Source organism: Oncorhynchus gorbuscha, linkage group LG19, assembly GCF_021184085.1.
Source record: "Oncorhynchus gorbuscha isolate QuinsamMale2020 ecotype Even-year linkage group LG19, OgorEven_v1.0, whole genome shotgun sequence".
In the NCBI taxonomy this organism is placed as follows: Eukaryota; Metazoa; Chordata; class Actinopteri; order Salmoniformes; family Salmonidae; genus Oncorhynchus; species Oncorhynchus gorbuscha.
This window is the reverse complement of record NC_060191.1, coordinates 22,557,894-22,578,612: the sequence shown is the minus strand read 5'-3', so window position 1 is coordinate 22,578,612 and position 20,719 is coordinate 22,557,894. Positions and strand designations below refer to the sequence as shown.

The window sequence follows — 20,719 nt, the reverse complement described above, 5'->3', positions numbered from 1 at the left end:
TTTCCTCCAGATCCAGGGTCAGAAATAGAGATAAGAAAATAAATAGCACAAAACACACCCCTTTCCCAGACACTTCGACTGGCAGCGGACACAGTGGAGAAGGACTATAATGGACAGATCTAGATAGTTAGCCTGGTATCCAAGCTGATTGCGTTGCCTTTCACAGGAAAACTGGTGAGCGCAGCGTTCAATCTGGTTTAACCAGGCTAGCTATAAGTATGATATAGGGTGACATACAGAAGGGGAGCCCCAGAAAATGTCTTACTGTGTCCCAAGTTTGATAGCAATGCCAACAATTAATGGTATAGAGATGGGAATAGCAACATTGAATCTAGATGATACAGTACAGTAACTAACACATTGTACCTGTTATGAGGACATTTTCTGACTATGACCAGTAGGGTAAGAGCTGGGAGACCGACAGCTGCTGATAATACAAAGATCTTTTTACATTGTCCACTGGGCCGTGTTCCGACCTTGCAAGTAGCTACCAGCAGTCCTGGGTGGCGAGATGTCACTGGGGCTCCCCCTGGAGGCTTGGGGGTCAACTAACGGGGACATCATTTGAGATGAGTCAGGGACGGGGGGAGACGATGGGGGATCTCGGTGTGATGGTGAAGGGTGGTGATGGTGTCCACGGGGGAGGGGGGGAAGACGTTTGAAGAGGGGGTGAATGACGTGAGGAAGGGGGCGACAACATGGCTGCCACTGTGTCCCGCGGTGACGATGGGTCAGGGAAGGATCGCGATTCATTTGGCCTTGATCTCGGTGTAGTCGCTGCCGTCATCCCCCCTCCCTGAGGCCCCCCCATCCCTGGAGCGCCCCCCCCCAGAAACTCCAGGGCGGCATAGTTCAGCTCTTGCCTCTCCAGGTCTGCCATCGAGCCCACATGTTGATAATCCCCGTCTTCTCCCTGTTGAAGGTATGGAAAGAGAGAAGGCCCATTCAGACTCACAGGTTATACCTGCGCAGTGCCACCAAAGCCATTGACACCTCAGAACATAGAGTGTATAAAGGAATAACATGACAGACATTGAAAGAGGAGAAAGGAGGGTTAGTGGTTATTGGTGAGCAGAGGCGTAAGACAAGGAGATTGAGGCGGTTTAGCATTTCCTGTTAGTATCGAGGCAGCCATGCAACAACAGTCGTGGAAATGAAAGGAGATACAGCGCATGGAAGCGGATCTCAGACAGCAGACGAATATGGGCCAGATCTGGTTGTTTGGTGACACATACAGTATAGTTCAGTTCCCAGATATGGTCCGAATGTAGGAGCTGCGAACTGGGGGAGGGTTGGCACTTTTCTTATGGGCCATCTCTGGCTTGATTTAAGTGGCCCTAACAACATCCCATAGTTATTGGGCTACTTTTGGTCAGAATGTTGGCCACATCCACCTTGCCGGGCAAGGTCTGGACATTTCATGCTACATATCCACTTCAGGACCGTAACACCAAGTGGTTAACTCGGCCAAACGGTAAATCGTAATATTTTAGATTATGGCCGAAATTGGGCCATCGTGTAATTTTGCTGTCTGGGGTGTGTGAGGGATGCTGTCTACCACTGAGACTTGGAGTTGGGTTTGGGGCGGGGTTGTTCAGGAACCTTACCGTGCTCTCCTCTAGAATGGAGTTAAACTTTGAGCCCAGAAGCTCTGTCTTAAGCTGTGCAAGAGTTAGGAAAGAGAAAAAGAGACAGAAGAACGCAGAGAAGCGATGAAGCAGAAAACAGTGGTCTGGAAATGCTTTGGTGGCAGCTACCCCAGTGGTACTGGGACTGATAGCTATAGCGGTACTGGGATTCTCAGGCTAGGCCAGTAGTTGGCTGGGGAGGTTTACGTGTTCTCTTTAACATGAGAAGTTTTATGAGTATTTATGAGTATCTCCACGGAATTAACCTTACTGTACATCAAAAATGGGACATGATTTGAACGAGTATAGGATCAGTATCAGCAACGGGTAAGCTGTCATGTTCCCGTCTAAGACAGATCTGAGGTTGGTCATTATCTCCATTATGTCATCGTCATCAACATGTCTCACCACTTTCTTCCTCAAACATTGTTTGTCCTTCTTGACTGTGCTGTAGTACAATGCTGGGTTCTCCAGTTTAGAGACCAGGTCCTGCCCAGGGTTGCCATTCTCTCTGGGGGGTGGAGTCACAAGATCAGACTCGGTCTCATGGCCACTAACTAACTCAGGGTGACACTCCAAGCCTGGGCATCCATTTTAAAACAAGGGCCTGTTTCCCAACATAGTTAATGATCTACAGGCCTATGGTTCATGGTTGTGGTTATTGTTTCATGGGTTTAGTTGCGGTTGAGCTGACACCCTCTCTTAGAGCGACTTCCTGTAAAAGCTTTTGTCTGAATGTGATGTATAGCTATAATGCTGAAGCACCTTAGTTAAGTAGGCTACCGTGGCTGTATTTTTAGCATAGCAGGTCAAGGGTACAAAGCAGTATCAAAGCAGGGAATTGAGCCTGCAAACTATAGGCTACGGTTAGTCTGGCTTGCTAACCCGCTAACTCGCTCTGGCGTTAGCATAACTAATGACCATGATTCTCACGTGCGTCCATCAATCAATCATTCACTCATGAATGCACAGAGGTGTTTTAGAATGGATGGCTAGGCTGAAGTGTTTCCTTATCGTCATTTCAAACAGGAAATGACTACCTGTAACTCGCATCGACCCCTGTCACAGTTAGCGAAGGGTGGATACTCACTTCTTGTTGTTATGGCCCACATATCTCACTGCTGCGATGATGAAGGCGATGACAGCCACTCCACCGATGGTGCCAACGATCACTGCCATCATGTACTTCTCTAACGTCAGACAAGAACATCATATTGAAGACAGTGTAGAAACAGAAAATACTGTTTAACTAGGTCATGGTACTATAACTTATTTACTTCGAGATAATGCCATTTCAATATCAAGCCAATGGGGTAGCCAGTTGGTGGTCTTACTTATACAGTCAATCTACATATCATATAAAGGTGCTACACATCTCATTTCAATTCAATCTCTCATGTATGCTTGGCTATACAATTGGTTTGCCTTTTAATGGCATGCAGTTCTGTGTTTAACCATGAACCTGAACTTGTGTACTCACTCTCCTGCTGTAGCTCCAGATGAAAGCTCTCCGACCCGTACATGTTGCTAACGCTGCAGTGCACATTGACAGCACCGTTGCCCAGGCGCTCGCCCTTCTCCCGTAGTTTGATCATGCCCGTGGACGTGTGGCCGTCCGTGTGCGTGTAGTAGTTGTAGCGGCCGTCCGTGTCGTTGACGGTGATGTTCTTGTCGGGGAGGTAGAACTCGATGATGGGCTCAGGGTTACCCGTAGCCATGCAAACACACTGGACTCCCTCCCTCACCACTGTGCACTTGGACTCGTCCAGAAGGACTGGGGCGTCTGAAGAGAGGGTGGAGGTAGGGCTATGACTGACATGTAGAGTGGGATGGGATGGTGTAGCGTAGTGTAATGTAGTGTGGTACACTACGGTGTGATATGATACCATATGTTATGATACAACATGACGTGATGACCCACTCACATTCCACAGTGATGTTGAGGGAGCTGCTGGCTCGTCCGTGTTCGTTCTCTGCCAGGCAGCGGTACTGTCCGTCTCCCTGAGGGTTGAGCTTCAGAAGCTCCAGCACAGACACCTCCGCGGCCGTGATGCTGCCCACCAGCTCCCCGCCCTTCAGCCAGGTGAGGGTGGGCGTGGGATTGCCTTGTGTGCTACATTGCAGGGAGATGGAGGAACCTTCCAAAATGGTCAGGGAGCCATTTACCACTGGCTCACTGGGAGGGTCTGCAAGGAGTATAGAGAGGTGATGAAAAGTAGAGTTAAATGAGGAGAAAGAAAGGAGTTGAACAAAGGAGTCAGTTACAGAGGATGAAATGCGGTGCTGTGTATCAACAAGAGCAGGAAGCTATGGGCCAGGTTTATCACATAACTAATACATTGTTATATATATTGCGCCTTACTACTTCACAGGAGACACATTTGAACATTTTTTATTTATTTTTTATTACTGGCTGGCTCGCTAGCAAATATTACGTGTATGATCTGTGTAGTAATATTATTCGTATGGCAGAGCCATTTGCTAGTAAAGCTACCTGTAGATTCATGCAGGGTACTAATGCTATGAGTTGGGATAATAGTTAATTGTTTAGCCAGATAGCTAGTTATCTACATGTCTAAACAAAAGACTCCACTATGCAATTAGCCATTTCACTGTACAGTTTACACCTTCTGTATCCTGTGCATGTGACAAATACACTTTGATTTTATTTGTTATAGTGTGTCTTTACCAGAGACTGTAATGTGAAGAACAGCATGACCTACCCCAAAATCAAATTAGGATATAACGTTAGGCCAACAAGACAGTGTCCAAGTTAAAAAAATAAACCATAAGCTATTTTCTGTAATTAGCGAACCATTAACATGTAAATAATAATCTTGTTGTGAGTTTATTTTCCTGTAATAATTAACTGTATACAGACATGTTGATAGAAGTAGTATAAACCAGCCTATAGTCTTAAAATCTTTGGTTGTTTAGTACATGATCATAATCACTGTTTAGCACATGGCCTCACATGTGAATCCTTACAGAGATGGGTGAGGCTATGTCTTAAGAGGGTGTGAACAATGCTGAATGGGTGTAGACAAAGAAGAGCTCTCCAGTAGGTCTACCAAAACATTCAAGTGCCATTTTCTTAAAAGTGGGGTTACAAGTTAATCAACTTTCAAAGCAGAATTAGTTTGACATTGTTCCCCAACTGTAATGTTTGATATACCATTTTCTAGTCTCTACTTTTATCCAATGTAAAAAAAACACTGTTTCAAATTTGACTGAATAAGACCGACTCGAGCCGGTCGGTCACATATGCAAGTGACAGAAACTAAAATGTCAGCTTGGTTGACATACTGACTAACTACAATGATTAAATGTAACTATTTTTGATTATTCCACAAACACCATGTTGCACAATGACACTCACACAAGACGGCCAGATACATGGACGTGTTCATGGCGCCGTAGCCGTTATCCCCCACACAGGTGTAGATACCCTCCTGAGAGGGGGGTTAAGTCGTCCAGGGAGAGCGAGGCGTTGGAAGCCGTGTCCCACAGCAGCTCCTGGTCCCCAAATAGCCAGGAGATCCTGGGAGGAGGGTTACTGTCCACCTCGCAGTGCAGCGTTACCGAGCTGCCCTCCATCACCTCCGCGGACACGTTCACCCACACCGAGCGAGGGGCATCTGGGGTGAGAGGAAGGGGAAGGTGGGGTTAGACTTGTAAAAGTGACAAGTGTATAACCTGGTTAAACTAGACCCAACACTGCGCTCATCATTGTTTCAAAGAAAAACAAAGGTGAAACGTAGAAAAACAGGTTCTGGATGCCAGGCTAACATACCCAATGCGTACCGTGTCGCAATCATGCAATACATTGCTAAATCAAGTTGTTATCCTTCTACTGTAGATGGAGAATAATGGGTGACTGTCGATACTGACAATGGTTCTGCAACGGTCAGTTGGTCACTTACACTTGACGTCCAGAGAGATGAGTCTCTCGTAGACCAGGGTGGTGTTGGGGTAGGAGACCCTGCAGCCCAGCAGCTGACCGTTGTGCATGGGCCTGGGGGTGAAGGTGAGCGTGCTGGACAGCACGGCTGTGTTGCTCTCTGCCACATAGTCTGAGGTATACTCAGGTTCAGGCAGGTAGTCTGTGTACATCCATTGGATCTCTGGGCTATTCTCTGGACAGTTGTCTGGAGCATAGCAGGTCAACTCCAGATTCTCGTCAGCGACTATCTCCTCAGGGATGTCAATGTTCGGCTGGTCTGGGGGACAGAGAGGACATAAGTGAACAAGTGAAAATTCACCAATTCACAATATTTACCTATTCTCGTTAAAACTACAATAATTATAATCACAGCTAGTGCAATCCTAGCCTGGTCCCAGATCTATTTGTGCTTGCCATCTCCTACTGTCAGTGTCCACAGTAGTTGACAAGACAGCACAACATATATGGTACCAGGCTAGGGCAAACCAGCCCATAAATGTGCCACATTCAATTATTCAATTATAAAAATGGCCTCTCGGGGTCTCTCAGCAGGCTTACCCAGCACCTTGAGCTCAGAGAAGTCTGGGTAGGTGTAGATGTTGGCACCGCCCAGGTCGGCACGGAAGTAGTACCTCCCTGAGTGCTCTGTACCAATATTACTGATGAGCAGAGTGCAGTTCCTCTGGTGCAGGTCCCCGATGAGCTTGGTACGCCCTTGGTAACTTTCATGTACGATTTCTGTGCGCGTCTTGAACACCACAGGTGGGAAGAGCTGGGGGTAGGGCTGGCCAAAGTACCAGATTCCGTGGATGCCGTAGTGCAGACGGATACCGGACGGGTACATGAATGTGCAGGGGATGACCACGCAGGAGTTGGTCATGGCCGAGATGTCCCTGGGTATCCATACGTTCCACTGGCCACTGACATCTGAGGGAGGAAAGGAGGGATATGGGACTAAGATTGGAAATGGGAATATTGAGAGCGAAACTGTATACTCTATTAATGAACAATACATCTACAATACATCTAGAGTTTCAAATGGAATCACTGAGAAAAGATGAACAGAGAGACAAAGAGAGAGAGAGAGAGAACAGAGGATGATATCATGATGTTATCCCTGCTTGAGACGGTAAGAGCAGAGACCCTATGTGGAGGAAGCATATGTCTCACTCTCACCACTGGCACCACTGTTTAAGTGAGAGGGACTAGGTTGAGCCAAGATGGACGCCAGCCAGCCATCACAAAGCATAGGAACAGTAGGCTGATTCCCTGCTGCCATGTGTGCCAGTTGGACCCTGTGACAACGCTGTACCCTTTTGTTTTAGTGTTGTTTGCTGTAAGTTTGACACACTCTAAAATGTCAACTGTCAATCAGTTTCACATTGCAATTGCATATCTAGATGACTGGATTTCTTAGCATTACATCTGTAGTCTTCAAGGGAATTTACAGTCTTAGTTATTGTGATGTAATCGAGTAGTTATTCACACTGACAAGAGGGAATGAGAAACATACAAGTTTTACCTTTGATGATTAGCAACAGCGGCAGAAGCAGCTCCAAACACCACATGGTGTCTATTTAACCCTGAACCAGAGGCCTCTGCAACAGACATCGGACCTCAATTACACATCCGCAACTTCACACTTTACCATTCTGTTCTGGACCAATGGAGCCCAATGCTATGTGATATATATTGAATATAATATTATAGTGACATATAAGTATGTGGTGACATATAGCTGCAATGGTTAAATGTCTTTTTTTGTTTGTTTACATATTCTTACGAGCCTCAATGACATATTTCAACACGATGGTGTGTAAAAAGACAGTAGACATTACTGACTATTACCTTGAATTGCTCAATGGGCGAAAAGTAGCCAAGACAGAAAATATCGGATTCCTCAGCTTAGTGGTCGCAGTAGTAGTAGTAGTAATGTTCACTAGAGGGTGCCCAATCACACCCAGACACCTCAACAGCCCTCTCCCTTAACTTCTCTGTAAAAAAAAAAAAAAGAAAAACACACAAGTGACATCAGCATCAGGCGATGACATCAGCCCTGCTGCCTTAGATAGACAGCAGGCTCTTCACTGGCACTGGCACATAGACATGGTGACGCACACTCTCTGAGTGCTAGTAGAGTCACTCATTAGGCTATTCATACGTAAGTCCCAGGTCTTCGACGGACAGTCACTGTTGGGACCTGTTCAGAACCATGACTCACTACCCTAGTCCCTTATCCGTTACATTACATCACGGCGTCAACCATCATCATTTGGTCCGTTGGTTGTTTGGACCCTTTACTCTGTATCTACCAGTCTGTGTCTCCCCCTGCATGTCATCCATGATGCTATGGAGGCAATGACTTGTCTTTGGCCCCCCTCCGAGCAGCCGGTGGCTGCAGATGGTGGGCCTAAGAGTGGATTGTGTTGGAGAGCTCCATGATTAACACATCACTACGTCCCCAGACAGTCTATAGGCTGGTAAGCTGTGTTCCTACGGAAAATAAGGGCAAATTCTGTTGGTTTTAGGCAGTTTGGCAACAACAGCGAGAGGTTATTCTGGGCTGAGGCACACGGACATCCCATTCTCAAACATGAGATTGTACGCACACAAACAGCATGCTCGTGCGCATTTCCAAACTGTGTCGTAACACTTATACACACAGACATACACATTTAAAATCCAACTTCAAAAATATGGTCCACATACAGATCACTTATAAAGTTGACTTGGACCCCCTTCAAACCAAACCATGAGGCTTTAGGTCAGGGCAATCATAGCCAATGCCAGTAAAATATTTCTTAAACATTGCGTCAAGCTGTACCATCTGCATTAGACAAAACCCCAAGAGAAGGGACTGTGTCTGAGCTGAGAGTCAAATGCATCAGCAATGGCGGGATGAACAGAATAGCCCGGAGAGCAGGGCACTGACACCACCAGCAACAACAACGAGAGCCATTGATTGACAGACAAACGGCCAGCACAGAGACCAGCCACAGACCACTTGCCTCATACCAGCTTCAGCACCAGGCTCCGGCTCCCTCTCGGTTCCTCCCCTCGGCTCTGTCGGTTCTACGTTCTCCCCGGGCGTGTAGTTCCCTTGTGTGTCTCCGCAGGTTGTAAAATCCTGTCTGCCGGGTTCTATGGATTCTAGGACAGGGGATGGGGAGAGAAAGAGGGACAGAAGCAGAGAGAGAGAGAGAGACAGGGAAAGAGGGAAAGAGAGCGACTGTGTGAGCTGCAGGCTCTGGTGAATGTGTGTGGTGGGTAGTTTTGAATATGAATTCAAACATTTCTCTGCCTTTTCCTAGACCCACTCCACACATTCCTGTCCTCTAACGCCCTCTCTGCTGTGGCCAGTCTGTCTCAGACCATGGACCAGGCCTTTGACTCTCACAACCAGGTCAAAGTAACCCTGCTAGCATTAGATAACTTCCCCGCTACAACCTACTGTATCCACAAAGAGCCAGTGACCTCAGGGTGAAGTTGAGTCATAATATCACTATGACTAGTGACTATGACGAGAGGAGCATGGCTGGGTGTATACCCATACAGATGATTATATTCTCCATTTCCAAACAGTTCCATTGGAATCATACATCCCCTCAGCTAGAGGCTTTAGTTATTGTACAGTGCCCTCGTTGACTACCGTTTGCAGCCAAAATGAGTAAAAAAAACATATTTTTTTTACTAAGCCAAAAGATGCTAACCTGGGATTTTGATCTAGAAATGAACAACGACGGTTCTTATTTTATTACTAAAAAATAAGTATATTGGTGTTGTAAAATGTTTTGGGCATTCTCTTAGACACACGACACACACCAAATATTTTCCCACATAAGGTATGTTTGTGGATGTGGGATGACAACAGGGTCCAGCAAACAACTAGGAGGACCCCCTACTTTACATATCAACGCAACAAAGAATACTTCTATTTCATAGTGGAGCGGTTGTTACAGTTTAAGTGGCGTGAATCACTGTCTCCAAGAGCCATTAAGCCATAGGCCAAATGATGACATCCGCCAAGCAATGGATGTTTTCAAGGGAATCCCAACACAAACACAATTGAGGATGGGCTAAGTAGGCCTGGGTGGGGGAGGTTGGTAGAGTCAGAGTGAATACCTCATTCACAGACTGGAGCCTGTACAGACGAATGTGCAGCATGCCACAGACCCCTACACACACGCGCAGCGCACACCGTGCCAACACACTTCGCACAGTGGCCCTTACGGCGCCACGACAGCTATGTGACCTTCCTCCCTGCCCCCTCATCTCTCCTCCCCCCATCCTCCTCCACTCTGTCGTTCCGTTGGGACAAAGCAGTGCTTCCCTGAGCTGGTAATTTTTTGTGTGTGCCTGTGCGTGTGCCTGTGTGTGTATGTACGTGTCCACATGGGGAGGGTTCCTCCTAAAAGCTGAGAGTGTATGCATGCTCATCTGCTAATCTGACCACTATTGCACTGTCATTGTTAGCACTGTTGGCACGGCAACATTTCCAAACTGCTAGACTTTAGTCAATGGTATTGAGACAAAAATAACACATTGATGAAATCATTTTAGAAAGTTGTTTCTTATTCATGATTGTCGGGTTCTGTATGTTATACAGTTATAACAACATTACACTGCTACAGGTCACAGTTCTGTATTGTGATACACACTGTAGTTGAAATGTACAGCGTAAGCAATGACCTTAGTGTGAACTTTCACTCTAGAAACATTCACATTGTATAAATGACTGCAACACAAATTCCCCTTTAGGAGTCTATGGGAGAATCTCAATTGGCTTTGCTCGCCTCCTGCATCCTCTCCTCTGTCCAGGGAATCTGGAAACAAATGTCCTTGTATGAAATGAGACTCTCCTTCTCCACTCAAGCATCAGCAGGCAAATGATGTTTCTAGAGGTGGAATCCCAAAATAAATGTGTAAAGTGATAAAAAAATCAAAAAATGTAGCTAGTTGTGCAAGACGTTTTAATGGTAAAATAATAAGTAGTGTATCGTTTTTAAATGTGTGCATGCTTTTCTCATTCAAGAAAACAACAGCTGATTCAAAGGGGGTGTGGCCTAACGGAGCTAGCCGCCGCTAGGATGCTCTTGTGGACACTCCTTCGTTCGCCAACTAACGAATTGACGCTGTCCTCAACCTCTCGACCACTTATCGGTTTCCGGGTCACAGAGGAGAAGAGGACGGGGGAGTCGAGGAGAAGACGTACTTATGCTCAATTGAGAATCTCCCTAGGCGTACACTCGACCACTCCTCCTGTTCTTTATAACGTTTCACATAGCCTGTGGGGGCCGGAATATCCCAGCGCCAACACAGGGAGTTAATAGACAGAATAATCACAGGCATCCTTATACCTATAATTTCATTCTATCAATTATTATTCAAAGATAAAATCACAGTGTACACTCTGCATATGCCCTAGTGTAGGCTATTTCCATGACGAATAGTGCAACAATGAGACTATCGACACAGAATCAGTAGGGCAGAAGCAGGCCATGACACCTTGCCATATTACCATGACTCATATTCCAAATGATCAACCAACAACAAATGGCCCCACTGTCCTCAAGAGAATGAGCCAGCTTAGCCAAGATCATTTGTATTCTTAATATCATATACTTTATGTATGTGAAGCTCGCTGGTGGCTCATAGGAATAAAGGAAACACTGTACGCGGAACACTGCCCATTGTGAGGCAGAAACTGGAGGAATTCTCCGGAACAGGCCAGCTCACAGCTTGCATCGCTGTTTGCCTGTGACGAGCGCTGGTCCACAAGCTCTGGCCCCCACTAAAATACTCCAAGGAGCAGATGGTCTTAAAGCCCTTTCCCCCCTCCCACACACACAGCACTCAGAGCTGCCTGTGAGAAGCCCACCCCTCCACAATCACTCCATATGACACATTCTGTGTGAGGTAGAGTGCTGCTTATAAGGCCACACTTACAAACTGCAAATTGATGACAGAATGCAGGTGTGACATGTACAGTGCCTGTACAGTTCCTACGTGTGCATGTACAGTGCCTGTACAGTTCCTACGTGTGCATGTACAGTGCCTGTACAGTTCCTACGTGTGCATGTACAGTAACAGTCAAACGTTTGGACACGCCTACTCATTCAAGGTTTTTATTTTTGCTATGTTCTACTTTGAAATAACACATATGGAATCATGTAGTAACCAAAAAAGTGTATATTTTATATTTGAGATTCTTCAAATAGCCACCCTTTGCCTTGATGACAGCTTTGCACACTCTTGGCATTCTCTCAACCAGCTTCATGAGGTAGTTACCTAGAATGCATGTCAATTCACATGTGTGCCTTCTTAAAAGTTCATTTGTGGATTTTCTTTCCTTCTTAACGCGTTTGAGACAATCAGTTGTGTTGTGACAAGGTAGAGGTGGTATACAGAAGATAGCCCTATTTGGTAAAATACCAATTCCATATTATGGCAAGAACAGCTCAAATAAGAAAAGAGGTCAGTCATTCTGGAAAATTTCAAGAACTTAAAAAGTTTCTTCAAGTGCAGTCGCAAAAACCATCAAGTGCTATGATGAAACTGGCTCTCATGAGGACCACCACTCAGAAATTGCAGCCCAAATAAATGCTTCACGGTGTTCAAGTACCAGACACATCTCAACATCAACTGTTCAGAGGAGACTGTGTGAATCAGGGCTTCATGGTCGAATTTCTGCAAAGAAACCACTACTAAAGGACACCAACAAGAAGAAGAGACTTGCTTGGGACAAGAAACACTTGCAATGGACATTAGAAAATATGTCCTTTGGTCTGATGAGTCCAAAATTTAGATTTTTGGTTCCAACTTCCGTGCCTTTGTGAGACGCAGAGTAGGTGGGGGTGCTTTGCTGGTGACACTTTCTGTGATTTCTTTAGAATTCAAGGCACACTTAACCAGCATGGCTACCACAGTATTCTGCAGTGATATGCCATCCCATCTGGTTTGTGCTTAGTGGGGCTATCATTTGTTTTTCAACAGGACAATGACCCAAAACCCACCTCCAGGCTGTGTAAGGGCTATTTGACCATGGAGAGTAATGGAGTGCTGCATCAGATGACCTGGCCTCCACAATTACACGACCTCAACCCACTGGAGATGGTTTGGGATGAGTTGGACCGCAGAGTGAAGGAAAAGCAGCCAAGCTGGTTGAGAGAATGCCAAGAGTATGCAAGGCTGTCATCAAGGCTAATTGATGGTGGCTAATTTGCAGAAGAATCGCACATTTGTTTGGTTACTACATGATTCCATATGTGTTATTTCATAGTGTTGATGTCTTCACTATTATTCTACAATTCTGAAAATAGTAAAAAGTAGACAAAAACCCTTGAATGAGTAGGTGTGTCCAAACCCTTGAATGAGTAGGTGTGTCCAAACCCTTGAATGAGTAGGTGTGTCCAAACCCTTGAATGAGTAGGTGTGTCCAAACCCTTGAATGAGTAGGTGTGTCCAAACCCTTGAATGAGTAGGTGTGTCCAAACCCTTGAATGAGTAGGTGTGTCCAAACCCTTGAATGAGTAGGTGTGTCCAAACCCTTGAATGAGTAGGTGTGTCCAAACCCTTGAATGAGTAGGTGTGTCCACACCCTTGAATGAGTAGGTGTGTCCACACTTTGGACTGGTACTGTATGTGTGCATCCAGGCATTTATTTTCTGAGTGCATTTGTGTGTGTGTATGCACTTGCATGCATTCAAGAGTGTATTTGTGTGGGTCTATCCGAATGTGTGTATCCTCTACCTGGCAGCCGTGTGTCTCTGGACCAGTATCCAGTACAGTGCCTCCCAATGCAGTCCCAGCACAGTGGACAGATGGTGAACCACAGGCCTCCTCTCTCTCTCTCTTCCACCCTGCCCAGTAGGGGGCGGCAAACAGAGCAGTCACCTGCATAGCCCTAACGGCAGGAGGCCAAGACCTACAGCGGAAAGATTTGTATCGCCATTTTCAATCCTCCCACAAACCTCCTCAATGTCCGAATCCCTTGCCTTCGCATAACCCTCTATGCTGGCATTATTTCCTTTTGTACCACATTTAGATTGAAGGTGTGTGTTGGTTTATTCCTCCCTATAAAGTACTTTCGCATCAGTGGTCACGCAGGAGAAGAGCCAGAGAAAGGAACCTATTTCTTAAGACTATTTAGCCACAAAAGGTTCACATGAAAAAATACATTTCTTAATATAGTTTCTGTAAAAAGCTTTTGTATGTGTTCAGCACGCAAGGACATTATGGCACAATAAGCTCAAAACAGTCTGTCCGAATTTGGATTTGGAATCTTCATTTACTGTAGCATCTGCTTTCAGAATTCTAAATAATTGTGGTGAGACACTGGCAAAAGCTCTGGTAAAAGCAGGAACTGTTCATTTCTCTGTGGTACTCGGAGGAAAATCTGTCCTGGGATTATTGCATGGCTTTCACTAGCCCCCACTAGCCCCCACTAGCGCACACACACACACACACACACACACACACACACACACACACACACACACACACACACACACACACACACACACACACACACACACACACACACACACACACACACACACACACACACACACACACAAGATCACTCACTTGCTCATTTGCCACTTCACTTACCCACTCACATTAGAATCACGTTGAAAGATGTATTTTATATTTTTGTTTACTGCAAATGAAAATCAAGAAGAGAAGCATTCTCGTTTTACTCGATGTCTTACCAATTTCGCGTCATGCCGCTGAGTATTCAATGAAAAACAACTGAAATCCAATACATTTGCTATATCACTGTATTATTGAAGACACATTGAACCCTTATACAGACACTGCTCCTCATACCTTCAATATTACTGTAGAACAGCAAGAGTCGTTCAGGTGTAACAACTCGTCCAAAGTCAACACCTGGACCAGTGGTTCCCAAACGTTTATGAACAGCGGCACACCTTGATGGGATAAACATTTCGGCAGAACACCTAACATTAACCTATTAACGTATAATGTATTAATGCATAGTTCCTTACTCATTATGATTCATTTGAGTGTAGGCTACCCCTTTAAGAGCATCCAGGAATCCACGCCCCCCCCAAAAATAACAAATGTGCTCAGGCAGTTTTGAACGGTTTGAGCTAGAGAGGAGCGTTTTTCTGCATTGTAAAGGTTCATCCACGGACACAAAGCCGTGATGGGTTTGTTTCTATGGCAGAGGCTGTGGTACAGCTTAGCCTAATCAGACTTGCCTGTGCTAATGGTTCTTGTAGGCAAAGTAAAATTATACAAATGACTTCGCTCTTGATGCCAGCCTGAGCGTATTGGACTTGAAAAACAACGGTACAGATATAACCATGTGCCAATGTCAATATATTATTAATGTATTGTCAATGTTTTATCTGAGAGCACCGGTGCTCCCAAGTCAAAATTCCATGTGCATTCCACAGGTCAGGTCACCTTTATAAGTAAGGGATCAAAACAATTCAGCACACCGGTTGAAAACTACTGACCTAGACATCTCTAACAAAATGTACAACACACAGAGAGGCCAAAAAGCACGGAGCAGCCAAGTCAATAGCCTCCATCAATTGAAGTAAATAATCAATCTTGGCCATAAAACCAACTAACTCCATGAATCAACTGACTCCGACTATCTCCATGGACCAATTAACTCCAATTAACTCCATAAAAAGGATATTGTCCAGAGCTTTTACTCACCTGTGCAGTCAGGTGAGTGTCACAGGCGTTTCTCTCCCTCTCTTGGGCTTCTAGCCTCAGTGCCAACAAGCCTGTCCCCAACAACGAGCACACGTACAACTATAAGCTAACCGTCACGCCACCACTCGCGCTGCCATGAAGAGACCTCTCGCTCCTCTCTGTACCATGCCCCATCAAGAGGGGGAGGGGGGGGAGTAAACTGCCCACCCTCCTCCTCTCCCATATGGAGATCAGTCTCCTCAGTGTACCAGCATTGTTCAGTGCCCTTGCCTCGAGGCCCAGCCATTCATAAATGCACACCCCGCACCGCCCTGGCCACAATGACCTCCACTGTTCCCACTCATCCCAACAGACGTGGGTGAGGCTTTGAGCTCCAAGACCCTTTCCATCCAACACGGCCATTCGTTTAACATTGGATGGGTCCGAGCATATTAGTTTGTTTTGGATTGATGGAGTGCCACATCCTTGTTTGAGGTCACTACTACGCCAAAGGGGAATGGGAGAGGGGACGGGGAGAAGGGGGACAAACAGGGTAAAGAGATGGGAATTAAAATAACAATGTCATTGTATGGAAATGTTAGTTGTTGTGTGGTAGAAGACCTCTCAGAGGCTAATCCAGTATATGCCACTCATGTCCATATGTAATCTATAGACCGATTTCAACTATAGCTACAGTACCTTCTGTAGCTCAGTTGGTAGAGCATGGCGCTTGTAACGCCAGGGTAGTGGGTTCGATTCCCGGGACCACCCATACGTAGAATGTATGCACACATGACTGTAAGTCGCTTTGGATAAAAGCGTCTGCTAAATGGCATATTATTTATTTATTTATTTACCTGTAGCTGCCACCTAACCTGGCCAAAAGAGGGCTTGACCGATACATTTTCCACCTCAATCTTCTAAACGGCTGGATATTGAGAATAATGAAAGTCACTAAACTTAACCATACTGAACTGGTGTTTGAGGGCACAATGAGGAGCATGTGACCTCAAATTGCATCACTTCCTGCGTGACCAGCTCATAAACCATGGACGCATGGTCAAAAACACCTTACAGGTCTCAAGGGGCCCTATCCTTCCCTCCAGCCCAATTTTCTATGACCTTTTCCAAGATTGAAGGTTGACAACTCAAATGTACTATATAAGGGCAATATATTTACTGAGCAAAAATATAAACGCAACATGTAAAGTGTTGGTCCCATGTTCCATGAGCTGAAATAAAAGATTTGCCAAGACATTCCATCCACCTGACAGGTGTAGCATATCAAGAATCTGATTAAACAGCATGATCATTACACAGGTGCACCTTGTGCTGGTGACAATAAAAGGTCACTCTAAAATGTGCGGTTTTGTCAGACAACACAATGCCACAGATGTCTCAAGTTTTGGGGGAGAGTGCAATTGGCATGTTGACTGCAGGAATGTCCATTAGAGCTGTTGCCAGATAATTTAATGTTAATTTCTCTCCCATAAGTCACCTCCAACAACGTTTTAGAGAATTTGGTATTATGTCCAACCGGCCTCACAACCTCAGACCATGTGTAACCTCGCTGGATTGTCTGAGACCAGCCACCCGGACAACTGAAGAAACTCAGCATTTACAGTATGTCTGTAATAAAGCCCTTTTGTGGGGAAAAACACAGGTCCTGGCTCCCCAGTGGGTGTACCTATGCCCTCCCAGGCCCACCCAAGGCTGCGCCCCTGCTAGACCTGTGTATTGTATTTATTTAAATTGACTGCTTTTCTTATATAACTCAGTAAAAAAAAAATGAAATTGTTGTATGTTGCGTTCATATTTTTGTTCAGTATATTTACAAACATTTATTTCATGACACAAACAATTATAACAATAACAATATTATGGATGATATGACCACTTAAATTAAGATATTGAACAAATCTATTGGGGCAAGTTCAGGTGGCACTGGGGCAAGTTCAGGTGGCACAGGCTCGATCTGAAAATGTTTGCTTCCATTTGGAGCCTTCTGAACATGACCCATTGACTAGAGTGACTGTAATTGCAGTATGAGAACATTCACATGTGTTTTTTAGGGCCAGGGGAAAGGTCTAAATATGGTTAAATGCTGAAAACCAATGATATGCACATGGCATATGTCCATATCCAGATAATAATACTGCAATATTATTATGATATTGCGATATACACTGAGTGTATACAACATTAGGCACACCTTCCTAATATTGAGTTGCACACAGTTTTGCCTGCAGAACAGCCTCAATTTGTCGGGGAGTGGACTCTACAAGGGGTCGAAAGCGTTCCACAGGGATGCCGACCCATGTTGACCCCAATACCTCCCATAGTTGTGTCAAGTTGGCTGATGTCCTTTGGGTGGTGGGACCATTTTTGATACACACAAACTGTTGAGTGTGAAAAACCCAGCAGCGTTTCAGTTCTTGACACAAACCGGTGCGCCCGGCACCCTACTACCATACTCCATTCAAAAGCACTTACGTTTTTGTCTTGGCCATTCACACTCTAAATGGCACACATACACAACTCAGTTGTCTCAAGGCTTAAAAATCCTTCTTTGAGGTTAACCTGTCTCCTCCCCTTAATCTATACTGGTTAAAGTGGATCTAACAATTGACATCAATAAGGGATCATAGCTTTCTCCTTGATTCACCTTGTCAGTCTATGTCATGGAAAGAGCAGGTGTTCCTAGTGTTTTTCAGGCTCAGTACACTCTCTGTATTGCTCAGGCCTTTATTAGAAAATAGAGCATGAAAACACAATGTTGAGGGGAGCTGCTCCATGTGCCTCTTGACTTAACCTCTCTCCACCCAAGATTCCCCCCCCCCCCTCCGGACACAGTAGCCATTGTCTCCCAGATCCTGCTGGGAGAAAAGAACAGCACGGCTCGAGCCTGACACCGCACAACACTGGGAAGTCGATGTGCACAGATAATTGTCTTTTAATCACAACAATCCCCTTTTCTCTCTGCTCTCACTCCTCTCTCTCTCGTTGGATTTCTCTCTCTTCTGGTGGCATTAGCTAATTCGACCCATCGCCCTTCTTGTTCTACGATTTCTCACATTAGTCTTCCATTGTTTGGTCATGGCAGCATTCATGTTTCAGTCATGTTTCTTCTTCTGCTTCTTCTAGTTCACTGTCATCACCACCACCATCATCACCCACTACCATCGCCAAATACACACTTACTCTCTCTCACACTTACTCTCTCTCACACTCACGCACACCACTTACTCTCTCTCTCTCTCGCGCACACGCACACGCACACACACACACACACACACATACACACACACTTACTCTCACATACATGCACACACCATCCCCTATTTTTAGTATATGATGTAGGCGTGTTTAGGGGGTTTTGGGCTCTTGTTGGACAGAGATGGCCAGGCCAGAGAGAGAGGGTGAGAGAGCAGAGCACACACTGAGAAAGGATCCACACCTACCTATCCACCTTTGGTGGACAGGAGAGATGCATGGTTGTCATTTGTGACCTCCCAAGTGGAGCAGCAATCTAGCGGTTCTCAAGGAGTTACTAAAGACCCGGGTTCGATCCCGGGCTGTATCACAGACGGGCGTGATCGTATGTCCCATAGGGTGGCACACAATTGGCCCAGCGTCGCCAGGGTTAGGGGAGGGTTTGATCTTGGGGGGGGGGGGTGGGGGGGGGGGGTTTGTCATTGTAAATAAGAATTGCCTAGTTAAAGAAAGGTTAAATAAAAGAAAATGTGAGTTATTGGTACGCTTAGAAACAGGGTGTCAGTAGAGAGACATCAATCAATCAATCAAATGTATTTATAAGCCCTTTTTACATCAGCCGATGTCACAAAGTGCTATACAGAAACCCAGCTTAAAACCCCAAACAGCAAGCAATGAAGCACGGTGGCTAGGAAAAACTTCCTAGAAAGGCAGGATCCTAGGAAGAAACGTAGAGAGGAAACAGGCTCTGAAGGGTGGCCAGTCCTCTTCTGGCTGTGCCCGGGTGGAGATTATAACAGTACAATAGTCAAATACCTAACCTCTTAGGGTTCTACTCTCACTGATATATATATATATATATTTTTTTTTAAAGAACCGTAAAATTTCTTATTTTCTCTCTCATTGATTAACATTCATCATCATCATCATCTGATGATACTGATGATAAATACTAGAAAACAAGTACTTTATCTGGTGCTCTCTTGGATACATTCCCCAGACCTGGGTTCAAATACTCTGGATTTGAAAACAAAGTACTTTATCTAGAATGATGTTGTCTTTATCTGTTCCAATTGTTGCCAAAGAAATGGATTATTGGATGTGTCTGTAATGGATCAATAGAACTGGTTATCTTGTCCTGTACTGAGATATAATGCCAAGATCATCTGAGTTAAACAATGCAATGCAAGATCAACTGAATTGAATTTGTTTAAACTGGTTGTCCCAATGGGCCCTTCTCCCGAGGCACCTCATCTTATTTTCTAAAAGCTCAAATGGGATTACCCTCACTAATAAGAAGAGAATAAGTGTACAAAACTTTGACGGGATATGAAACAGCACTCTACCCATCTAGCTATCCTAGTTATTCTGTTACAATGCTGCGTATAGACCCAAGACAACATACTGTACAACCCTTGGCATTAATGAATGGGTGTGAGTCATGCTGTTGTTTTCAGCCTTAAAAAAAGACCACGAATGAGGAGAGAAACTCTGTTGCTATATCAAGGCTTCTAAAGCCGTACTGGTCCCAAACCTCCACAGCTTTCACATGAAAACAACTCTTCTGTTATAAAAGGTCACCAACTCACTCTCACAATGCCACACTCACCCTGTCACCAAAGCCTGAATGTGGCTGCCAACAGCCAGGTGCTAAAACACTTGAGACACGAGGCTGAACTCACAAACCACACCTTGTGAACTCGTTTGTGATAACCAATGAATTGTAATGGTACCCTGATACAGAGCATGCAATACAGTGTGAGGTATTAAAGGCAAACAATGCAGACTATCAAATAAAGTAGTATTACGCAACAAGACCAATAGTGACCAATAGACCAATAGTGCTCTCAATAGGTATTACAGCTCTGAACAGACTGATGCAATTAAAAATAGTGATCAAAATCAAAAGTCAAGTAACATAATTGCACTAAAATCAAGATCAGTAATCTAAAGCTAAAATGAAACATAAGAACACAAGTCCCATACATGTGGTATGGCTCTTACCTCGTCAGTTGATATGCACCCAGTGAAGAGCTCTAATGCCCAGCAGATAGGAACCAGCAAGTCCTCCTCTCCTATGGCATCTGCCTTCTCTCCTACTCCCTCCCACTCTCATTTTCTCCTTCTCTCTCTCTCCCTTGTTGAATCAATCAAAGAAAACAAAGGAAAAAACACAATTCTGTATCAGTTGTATTACTTTTAATATGTATTCATACCCTTAAGGATAAATCTGTCAAACATAAACCACTGTCTTTATATA

General features: G+C 44.9%; 1 pseudogene; it reads right to left on the bottom strand.

The window, feature by feature from the left end:
• Window positions 1-615: 615 nt before the first annotated feature.
• LOC124004647 lies at window positions 616-20,558 on the bottom strand (annotated as a pseudogene).
• Between the last annotated feature and the right edge of the window lie 161 nt (window positions 20,559-20,719).